We start from the raw sequence: 12,360 nt of genomic DNA, 5'->3' as shown, positions 1-12,360 counted from the left end.
TCATATCATGGAAGAAGTTAAACTTTAACCGTACGCAGAATTTACCGTTAGAATGAAGCTTGCAAAATAGTATGTATCGCTCTACAAAAATTGATAAGTTCATATTTATATTTTACCTCGAAAGGAATCGGAAAATGGTAGACGATTAACGATTAGTAAAAAGCGGCTTCATTGAAATAATAAGCTACTACTTTCGAGCATTAAAATTCGTTTAAGGGCATCTTATACAGTCGACTTAAAAAAGAATTAACTCGTGGCAATATTGCAGGGGAACAAGTAATTAAAATACGATAAACGTACCGCGACATAGTTTAGGCGTGCCTAAAGCTCTCGTAAAGACCCTCCGTTACAGCATTATTTTGTTCTTTGATTCGATTTCATTATAATAAATACTTAGGATCAAATTTGAATGCTGTTGCCAAAAATAACAACTTTAAATTCGTTTTTTAATAAAAATAAATACCAACGCTATAAATCTCGTAATGAAATTTTCATTGAAAATTATTCTCAAAAGAGAATTAATCATGAATGTATGCATTTTAAAATTCTTTACGAAAGAAAAACTTTTCAAATAAATAACATACTCTCCAAAACGCGAAAAATTCGTACAATAAGACAATTAAACAATAAACCTTGGAGAAAAAATGTCGAAACTCCCGATTTTTCCTCATTTCAAGATCATCACAATGGCGACTCAGCTCGTTAAAATCCCGACCATTGTTACCCATCCAACAATAACCATTCAATAAAGTCTCGCGAAGAAAGATCAAGCAGCCTATACACACAGCAGCCTCAAACTCGCAAGTTTTTCCCGGACAATACGGCGCTCGCAAATAATAGCCAAAGAAACTTCCCTCTCTCGCAGATAATCGTCGTCCCTTCGGTTCGATTTCACGTAAATAATAATCGGCGTGACGACAAAGAGGTCAGCGCGCATATAGAGCCAAAGTGAATGCCACCTACCTCCAGCTCTCGGCGCACAATCAAACTGAGAGAGAGATTCCGCCCGAGGGTGGTCTTGAACGCTCTCACTCTATGGTTACTTTTTAATTAAAAGTTTAAGCTTTTTTTGGCGCGCCTGCTCGGCGACGGATCTCGTTACTCCAGGGGGGAGACGGGCAAACTTCGAAAATTGCCATTTACATTCGGGGCTCAAAGGCTGGCTAGCTCTCGCGGATGAGCCCAGTATATAGAAAAGCCGCATCGGAAATGTTGCGCCGTTGTGTGTCGCGTGTACAGAGTGAGAGAGAGAGAGAGAGAGAGAGAGAAAGAGAGAGAGAGAGAAGCTCGTTCCCCCTTTTTTTTGTGCGTCGCTCTTTCGAAGTTCAAAGTTTGCCGCTGCTATACTGCTGCTGTGCTTTTTTATTCGATCGACGAGGCGTTGAGTGAGCTGTCAGTGGATCAAAAGTGGAATTGCAAATATAATGCCTGCGGAAGTTTTTCCACAAAGTTTGCTGGTCTTTGTCGTATTGAAAGTTTCGCAAGATATTATTTTCGCTGCAGAGTATTTTATTTTGATGGTTCTGATCTGGGGAAATTCGGGATCGTGGGATAGGTCGTCTATAAGATTTGTCAAGCAATGAATCGAATGCGGAGTTAAAGACAAACTACAATTTTATTGAATGTGCAACCTTTTTTTTAGGTGGGGAATACAATTTCTAATAACTTACAAATGCATGTTTATAACTCTATATTTGCTGAAAAATTCTGTAGCGAATGCAACGAACGATGGTATATTTCCGATCAAAAGAATGAGAGTCAGATCAAATCCAGAAAAACGGTTGGAACTGTCGAGAGTTTTACTATCGATTCCAGTGCTAAGCGGCTTCGTAAAATCATAGGGAGACGTCAAAGCTATACCGGACGCGTAAATCCTTGCAAAAATTTTGCTGAACTTATTAGCGTAAGGAGAGGCTCTTTGAAAAATATACGACCATCTGTGACTCACGAAAAGTCCTGGATCGACGATTTTCATCAAAGCATATCCATCTGGCTTTTTGTATTGTTTCACACAAATTTGAGCACTCACGTCTACCATTATGCAAAAGCAATTTTGATATCGCACCAAACGATTCACGCATTCCTCAATTTCATCGATTATTATTACTTGAGACTTCAAAATACTCGTCATTCCGTTCTCACCGGATAATAACTCATAATTTATCTTATTCATATAAATACTGAACTGTGTATCTTGAATTGCTTTCAAAGTATCATAGTTTATTTCAGTCCTTATAAATTTTATCTCTAGAAAGTTCGCATAAACAACAATGGAGTATCTAATTGATAAAACAATAATAAATATTATGATTATTTTAGATACTAGAGTCTTAGGATGAACTGTGCTCACAGGTATTCCAAACAAAAGTTTTGTAACACTGAAAGGACTCCATTGCTTTAACTCAGCATTGAATTTCTGTGTTATTTTGACAAGTAACACTATGAACAAGGGAATTATAAATACATCCATGAGAATGTGCAAAGGAACTTTGAACTTTTGAGAATAATGCACTGGAGAAATTACGACTACTTTGATGGCTGCTATCGGGACATCAATTTCTAGAAAATCGTTTAAACTTGACAATCCTTTAGATATCGGAAAAGTAGAAAACTCGAAGATACCTGTTTTAAATTGTTTAGTTACGTGCTCAACAAATAAAGGATACTTAAAAATACTATTAACTTTACTATTTACAGAGTCAATTGAAAAATTCATGAACTTCGATGCTATAGAGACTTCTGGAAATATTTCCAACTGTCCATAACGTTTAAAGTAATATAAATTTGTCACAACAGCTTTTAACGAATAACCACCAAGATTAGTTAGCTTATCCGGAAAAATACATACATCTTTACTGAGTATTTGTTTTGTAATGATTTCTAAGAATGGATTGTAGAAATAAATGTACTGCTTTTCATCTGCTTGGTTATTAGAATTGATTATCACTTCAACAATTGTAAAATCTAGAAACTTTTTTGACCAAGCATGTTTTAGAAATATTTCAAAATTTGCATCCATAGTTGTATCATCGTTGAAGAAGATAGTCAAACACTTGGGTCGAGGAGAAATCGGATCATATGCAATGATATCGTTTAAGTAATAAGACAATATTTTAATATCATCGAGGAAATCTATTTTATGTTGTAGTATAATATATAGTGCATCATTTATCGCAAAATCAAACTTTGATAAGGAAGTAGAGCAATTTTTACTTAATTTCATCGTTTCTGCTCTATCAATAACTCTGATCGGTATTATTTGACCAATTTCCTGAATGAAAAAATCGTGTTCGAGCGTGATAATATCGCTACTTCGACAAGTTAATATAAAGACGTATCGTGGACCCCTATTCATTTGCAGAATACTTTTTACTATAAGATCCGACCAAGGTCTTATAATGGTCAATAACACGCAAGGAATTAAAATGTTGATGATAAATATCGATACAACTGAGGACATTTTTATTTTTATTTTAACTTAAGAGTGTGTTTCTGGTGTTATCGTTAATATTTGATTGCAGAACTTCCTAGGTTGGTCTTGGTTTTTTGCAACGTTCAAAATCTTGTATGAAAAATGATGTATTAACATGTATCGGCCCATTTACATTCAATTCTTTTCAACTGCTGTGGACACTGTATGAACGCAGAAATGTTAAAACGTTGTCTTGAATTTCAATAGTGATTATAGAATATAATCGATTGATAATCTATGTACAATATGTGTAGAAAGATGCTATTGGTTTGTTCGCATGCGTTTACCTGCCCTTGTGAAGTAAAATAACTTGAAATATGCCCATTGATTATTTAACTACGTTATGATGAATGTAAATAATAGCTACGGACACTAAGTAACAAGACTGTGCATATTATTTTGTCGAGCTCCTATCCCCGGAGAAAATAATTTTAAGTATTTGGAATGCTAGTAATGACAACTCTCGTAAGAAATACATGAAACGTAAGTATGAATATATTTTTCATAACACGTGCATCGCAAACGCGTTTTTCGTCTACGAAAAAGTGAAGCGAAAGAAGAGTTTTTCAAACCTGAGACGAAGGGCCTTTTTCTTAACACGTGCATAAAAAAGACCCGTTTCTATGCATCTGAAGAGAATGGTAAGCTGTTCATTTCGAGCGTGCGGGAGGAAATCGAATTATTCCCTCCAGCGACTCAAAATGAATCAAATTTTGAAAAACTTTTAAAAAATTTTAAAAGAGAGTGGATTACGACTCAAAATGTGCAAATGACCGTTCAATCTATATGCATGAAATAGTAGATTACGGGCCTAGGGAGTAAAAAAACTAGCAGACAGTCTATATCTCGTGTAAATGGCCACCTGAGCCAAAGGCGAGGGCAAAATTTAACCTCTCTAAATGCATTTTTGACTCTTAATAAGGGTTCAGGCGGGTAACGTTTTATGTGGCGCAATCAATTTTTCACACAATTTTCTATACATTCATGTCCTTAAAAAAAATCGATGACGTATCATGAATGTAATCTTCACCCATAAATTTAAGCAGTATTATATGGAGAAATATTGATTCGAGTAGAAGAATTTTGAAAATATAGTCAACGTACCATTCTTCAATTCCAATACTTAGAATTTCCAAAAGCAACGCTCTACTTGCTTATAATAAGTGAAGAGCCATTCGGTTATGGATTTTTCCATTAAGCTCGCAGTATTGCAGTTTTTATATTTTTTGTTAGAAGTATTACGGGTCGATATTTTGTTACCTGATCACCCAATTCACACCCAACCTCCTGATTTGTTATCAAGTTTTTCAGCAAAATTTGCGAAGCTTTGTCGTGTTTTGTATATTTGAAGGTTTGTAAAAAAATGAATGCAGATTGCAAAGGCAAGGCTTTTATTGAAGATTCATATACATTTGGTATATAATCTTTTGTATTTAAAAATCTAATTTTCAACAAACTCTAGAAAATTTGATTTCGAGTGCTACTCATATCTTAAAAACACGTGCTCATATACCTCTATCTTTGATGAAATATTCTATAGCAAACGCAACACACGATGTAATGTATCCTATTAACGAAATGATGATTAAATCGAATACGCGAAGACAATCGAAAGCCCCAAGTATTTCCGCATTCATTGTGGTGTTGAACGTATACCTAAGAATATCGGGAGACGATGAAACAATGCCTGACTCATAAATCCTTGCGAAAACACGGCTAAACTTATTAGCATAAGGAGAAGCTTTTTGAAAAATATACGACCATCTGTGTCTCACGAGAAATCCTGGATCAACAATTTTCACCAAAGGATATCCATCTGTGTCTATGTATTGTTCTACAAGTTGTAGCGCTCTTGCATTCACCATTATGCAAAAGCAATTTTTGTATCGTAGCAAACGATTCACACATTCCTCCATATCATTAATTATTATTAATTTAGACTTTAAAACATCCACCATCTTGTTGTCTTTAAATATTGAAAAGTAATTCACCTTATTCACATAAATACTGAACTGTGTTTCTTGAATTGCTTCGAAAGTATCATAGTTTATTTCAGTGCTTATAAATTGTATCTCTAGAAAGTTCGCATAAACAACAATGGAGTATCTAATTGATAAAACAATAATAAATATTATGATTATTTTACATACTAGAGTCTTAGGATGAACTGTGCTCACAGGTATTCCAAACAAAAGTTTTGAAACACTAAAAATACTCCATTGCTTTAGTTCAATATTGAATCGCTGAGCTATTTTGACAAGTATCACTATAAATGTGGGAATAATAAATACATTTACGATGACATGCAAAGGGACGATAAACTTTTGAGAATAATGCACTGGAGAAACAGCGACTACTTGGCTATCTGCCATTGGAACATCCACTTCCAGGAAATCGTTTAAGCTTGGTAATCCTTTAGTTATTGGAAAAGCTGAGAAATCAGGGATACCTGTTTTTAATTGTTTAGTTAAGTACTCTACTAATGCAGAATATTTATAAAAACTGTAAGCTTTTTTGTTCATAGAATCAATCGAACAACTCATGAACTTCGATGCAATAGATACTTCCGGAAATACTTCCAACTGTCTATAACATTTAAAGTAATCTATATTCGTCACAACAGCTTTTAACGAATAACCACCAAGATTAGTTAGCTTATCCGGAAAAATACATACATCTTTACTGAGTATTTGTTTTGTAATGATTTCTAAGAATGGATTGTAGAAATAAATGTACTGCTTTTCATCTGCTTGGTTATTAGAATTAATTATCACTTCAACAATTGTAAAATCTAAAAACTTTTTTGACCAAACATATTTCAAAAATATTTTAAAATTGGCCTCCATAGTTGTATTATTATTGAAGAAGATAGTCAAACACTTGGGTCGAGGAGAAATCGGATCATATGCAATGATATCGTTTAAGTAATAAGACAATATTTTAATATCATCAAGGGAATCTATTTTATGTTGTAGTATAATATATAGTGCATCATTTTTCGCAAAATCAAACTTTAATACGGAAGTAGAGCCATTATTACTTAAATCTATCGTTTCTGCTCTATCAATAACTCTGATCGGTATTATTTGACCAATCTCTTGAATGAAAAAATCGTGTTCGAGCGTAATAATATTGCTACTTCGACAAGTAAATATAAAGACGTATCGTGGACCCCTATTAATTTGCAGAGTACTTTTTACTATAAGATCCGACCAAGGTCTTATGACGGTCAATGACACACAATGAATTAAAATGTTGATGATAAATATCGATACAACTAAATACATTTTAATCATTAATTTAATTTTCAAGTTTGTTTAATACTATAGAAATTCGACGGTCCGTCGATATGAAATACTTATCAACTACTACGACATAAAAATGTTAAAGCATCGTCTCAAAATTTAAATATCGATTATTCGCTCAAAAAAGAAGTTATATAGTTGAACTACGTATACTTTTGAAGGCTAAATTTTATCTTGAATAATTTAGTTTAACTCCGAATCCTTGTTTTCGCTTTAAAAATATTACAACGGTTATAATTTTGCTCATTTATTTATCCTATCTACTATTACAAAGACAATTAACCAGGAAGTATCTAACAAATAAAACCATAATTATATTTGCTGAGACAATATCAAGAAAACATTGACATAATAATTGCACAACTGTACAAAATCATTATCCACAAGAAAACATACATTTTTCCGATTGTATTTCTCTTCATGAAATGTATATTATGTAATTCCACTATTACTTTATGACGTGCAAGCATAAACTCACTAAACGTGCATATTGTCAATTACCTAAGCGAGATAAGAGCTAAAAAATTGACAAGCAGCAGTTTCTTTAAAGTACATCTATTTTAAATATTAAACAGTGTTTCAAAGAGTGCATATTTTTTAAACGCTATGGAAGCATTAAGTAACAGTGAAATCGTGAATTCAAGCCAAGGTGAAAATATTGAAATTCGTGATCTTTAGGATGTGTTAAGAAAAAGTTTTAACGATGAATAATTGTTAGTCATTGACTATGCAATATCAAATTTGTTACCATTCGGCGAAAAATATGGAAGTTTAATACTTAAATTAGACGTCATTATTCGTCGAAAAAAACTGTGAAAAAATAGTATATATTTCGATACAAGTGCACAAAAGTTGATTCTACACGAGTGGGAGGCTCGCTTTGCTCGGGCGACAATCTCACAAGTGTAGAATCAACTTTTTGCACGTGTACCGAACGTTATTTTTTGATACAGGGGCAGAAATGTGCTTGAACGCACGCGGAGCATTTTACGCACACTGTATCGAAAACGAAAATTTATACTTTGTGGTTAAGACGATCACGGAAACCAGAAAGATTGCAGTATTCTGACCTATCTGTATAAAAGTCTCGAGAAGGAAATAGATATTTTGGACAGTAATGTTCTGGATATTTTGCCAAAATACATAGGACACAGATACTCACTTTGTGGAGAAGTTGATAAAGTGGATGAAGATTCACGGCTGTTAATAGAGAATATTAAGTATCAAGGTTATTATGTGGCAGACAGACGAAAGGGTGAGTTAACTTCAGTTGAACAAGTAATTAGTAGTTTACTATACTTGTTACAAACTTTTCAGGTTTCGATTTGCAACATTCCAAGCTTGCTTTGTTGAGCATAGCAAAATTGCACGCATTAGGTATAGCCTTAAAGATAAAGCGTCCTGAAGATTTTGAGAAAGTCAAACCTATAGCATCAGTAACGGGATATGATTTAAATTGCGTCTACGACGTTATTCTAAAGATCATTCAGGAAAACGCATACTTTTCCAAATATCTATCCAAGATTGAAGATGTTAATAGAATTACCGAGATATGCTTTGTATATTAGGTTTCAATGTCACGAACTGACAGAAAAGCAGAAGAAAAATAAAAAGTAATGGGAAGTCTTCTGGAAAGCGCACCTAGTGAGATATACATAAAAAATTGATGAGAATTATTGATAAATGTGAGAAAAAAGGATGGTTATAAAAAGATCATGATTATGATTCAATCGGATATCGCTGAAAGTTTGAATGCAATTGTGAAATTATGATCATACTTAATTTCCATCGATATACTACTGCGTCGAATTGGTATATTTTCTCACGTGAGTGTGTGCGACACAAACAGAGTAACGGATCAGCATATAACTTAACTTTAAATTAAGTAAGTCATTATTTGAACAAAACAATTTTTTTGCTCTATTATGATTAAATACAATAAACTTGACTTTGTTTGATTGATCTCAGTTCTTTTTGATCTGTAGTTTCGTTGCGGAATATATTAAACTCGCCTAACTTTTTACTTTTTTAAAAGTCAATTTTTTTAAAGATATAATTGTATTGATGATTAATTAAATTATTATATTTCAGTGCGACCTTAACGACCATAAAATCTAAAACTTTTGGCTCCAAGCATATTGCAAAACGCCCTACTATTATATGCCGTATAGTTAGCATTTCGTATCAACTTACTACAGGCAATGTAAGCGGTACCTCTGTATGTAAGATACCACTGTGAGTTAATTTTCACCACGTGTCCTTGTTGAGAACACAAATTTAAAAATCCATATTTATTGATTATTTCGCTGTATTTATAACAACGTTTGAAGTACTGCATATAGCATAGAAAACTGCGCTTACTGTCTATGTATATTTATTTACATTCCTTATCTCAGAGTTACGCGCTAGAGGTAAAAGTGCGAGAAGTACTGAAATACTTACATTCTTTTTTATAGTGAATAATCTTTTAGCGCGTATAAACTTTAAAATGTATTTATCGATTACTTAACCCCACTTACGTCTTCTGCATGACAACGGCCACCGACAGAAAAAGTCGATTTTTCATATGCCACCTTCATTTCATACCTAACGAAGCAGCTCGAAGCATGGTAACATCAAAAGCTCACAAAGAAACAGTAAAATTAAAGGAAAATCAGCTCAGCCCAAACCGCTTCATCAAACTTCCATTCCAGCATCCCGAAGAAGCTTCCTTCTATACAATAATTTCTCCCATCGCGGATACTCGCAGCAAGCTCTCATAGAAATTAACGGATTCATCAGCCGCCCAGCCGTTCCTCGCGTGCCATTCCTCGAGCAGAAATCGCGAGGCCACTCGAGAAGCAAGACCTTCTTCTCCTCCTCATTAAGCGAAGACATCGACGATCATCCTCGTTAAACCGATCGACCGTATCCCACAGGATGGTCTCGCGATATTCGTGATGGTATACACACGCGCAGCTCTTCCCCTCGTGCGCCGCTGCTATTAAGCCCACGGGACGAGACCCGGACGGTATAACACTTCGCTCTCGCTCTGTCTCTTTCTCTTTCGCTAATTAAATTATTCCGAAAACGTTGCTGCTGCCGAGAGCAGACGGAATTGCGCGTAACTGCGCCAGTTGTAATGCCGAGGGGGAGAAGGGAAAACGAGAAACTGAAAAAAAAAATGCTTGACTATAAGGGAGAAATCGTGTTTCGGATTTTTGCGCGTTGTACACGATTTGGAATTATTCCGATTGAATAGGAGCGCGTTATTTTCGTCTCGATTTATGGATTTCTGGGGGGTAAGATGCAGTATGGATGCACGACCCCGTGTGAGCGTAGAATAACTCCCAAAAATAATAACTACTTGTTAGCCGCTCAGAGAGCGGTAGACAGTCATGGTTTCGTATGAATTTTTGAAGGAACGCACGCTCGGAGTGTTTACCCGGAGTGCCTCCATTCATATTTATTTTTACGGTTATGCGCGACGTTACTTTCGCGGCCATGCAATTACAATGATACTCGGGATTTTTACGACGACGGGCGACACTATATAGCGCATTAATTTTCATTTTTCCATACGGAAGCGAAATATTCTAAGAGCAAAAATTGCTCGCCGTGAGCGTAAACGCAATTTCCGCGGTAGTTCCCGACAATCGTCAAATTCCGCAGTTTAGGTAAATTAGCCCTATTCGCCTCTGTGTGCTTTCGCGGAGCTGACGTCGCGCGCGAGATTTCGCTTAGACGTGCGCGTAGTCTAGTAGCTCCTTTTGTTTTGCGGATTTGCCGAGACTCGTTGTGTGAATTAATTTGGATGCTTGTCTGGGATGTCGGCTTTGTAAGGATTCGTTTGTACTTTGGAGCTGTTTTTGGATTCTGGAGATGCGGTGGATTGGTTAATTATAAACAAGACAATTATAATGCATTAGTCGTTGATTAGAAGACACCCTTGGTAGAAATCGATTCTATTTAAAAGCTAGTAAATACCTCGTTTCTCTAAGAAATGGCGAAAAATGGTCCAGTATTTGCTCATCGACGAAACGCTTTTTCAAACATTTCTTAAGCATTATATTTAGTATAAATATGGCGTAAGATATTAGTTAGGCGACTTCTTAAGGCATTTTCTGGTAAAGGGTGAAATGTACTCAATCAAAATAATGATAAAATCGAAGTAAATTATAAATAACTTAAAAACCAATTAAAATTCGTAAACTTCTTTGCAGTAACTGTTTATACATTACAAAAAATAAAGTCAATATTATGGTTTCGAGGTTATTAGGTCTATTCTATGAAATGCTCGATAAATATGAGAAAATGCGTTTCATCACTATTTATTCCGAGCTATTTTTCCCTATATCTTATAGTAATTTCTGAGTTTTCTGGCCATTTTAAATATTCAATTTTTTACCAGGGACCTAAAAGTGTTACAATACAACGAGAGCGATTCTCTCTCTCTCTCTCACTCTCTCTCTCTCTCTCTCTCTCTCTCTCTCTCTCTCTCTCTCTCTCTCTCTCTCTCTCTCTCTCTCTCTCTCTCTCTGTTCGAAGACGTGCAGAATCGATTTCAGAGGTGCACGTGACTTTACGTTAATCCTAAACACCCTTTCAGCGATGATTAGATCTATTGTCAAATGTGCGATTTCGCGCACGTTCGTATACGTGACACAGCATGCATCAAGCTCGCAAAAGGGGATGCAAATCAAAATAATGAACTCGTCGTTAGTAAAGGGGCCCAGTCACTCAGTTTGAATTATATTTTTTCAAATTGCACAACTTCGATAATCAAGGACTCGTGGAATCCAACGATTAGCGTCTACAACACAGTACATAACAGGCCAGAATCCAAAAGCCGAGTAAACAAGATATCAGATTAGCATACTTCATCATCTCTCTCCAACCGGCGCGTAATCTCCTTTATCGTACCTCCGCCGGTTGAGGCGCCGGCGTCTCGTGTCTTTATAGCTGATTAAACGCCCCCGCGACTCTCGAGTTCTCTGCTGCGACTCTTTGTCATCCGTCACTCGATCGCGTGATGACTACGGCGCCGAGAGATGCGTGTCGGGAGATGTGGATTACACTGGCTGGCTTTGTGCTGATTGCTACCAATGGATATGCCGTGTACTGCTGCTGGAGAAATTACGGGATGTGTTTCTTAAAGATCGCTTTGTTCGGCCGCACTGAGATGGATTGGATTTGAGGCTGGAAAACGGGAGTTAATGCGATTAGCTTTCATGAAACTGCTTCGGGAACAAACATTTGGTTATCGTCTGGTGTAAGTTATGTCTGGTGATAATTTTCAGCGCATTTTTACTTGGCGCTTCAAAGCAGAAACGTTGTAAAACCGATAAATTCCAAATTCTTCGCATCTAGAGAGTGACAGTTTCTCGTAAATTCTGATACGAAACTTGCAAATTACAGCAAACAAAGTGTATAAATCACCGAAAGTAAGTTGCATTTCAAAGCAACGTATTTCACGGACTGAATCCCGTGAACTCGCTAGTTGAATTATTAACTGCAGGTCCTCCGGGTCATTTCATAAGTCGCGTCCAAAGGCCCGCCAGGGACACGCCCGCGGCCGCAGCGCGCCAAGTGATATACAATCGG

General features: G+C 35.9%; 1 long non-coding RNA gene across 1 annotated transcript; it reads left to right on the top strand.

Annotated features, from left to right (window-relative positions):
* The first annotated feature begins 7,328 nt into the window (after nucleotides 1-7,328).
* LOC103315358 lies at nucleotides 7,329-9,137 on the top strand. Its single transcript, XR_001729357.2, has 4 exons — nucleotides 7,329-7,426; nucleotides 7,731-8,032; nucleotides 8,095-8,662; nucleotides 8,869-9,137. It is a non-coding gene; the product is annotated as an uncharacterized LOC103315358 (long non-coding RNA).
* Nucleotides 9,138-12,360: the final 3,223 nt, after the last annotated feature.

Source organism: Nasonia vitripennis, chromosome 4 (genome assembly GCF_009193385.2).
Source record: "Nasonia vitripennis strain AsymCx chromosome 4, Nvit_psr_1.1, whole genome shotgun sequence".
In the NCBI taxonomy this organism is placed as follows: Eukaryota; Metazoa; Arthropoda; class Insecta; order Hymenoptera; family Pteromalidae; genus Nasonia; species Nasonia vitripennis.
Note: the sequence above shows the minus strand (reverse complement) of the source record. Positions and strands in the feature narration are given on the sequence as shown.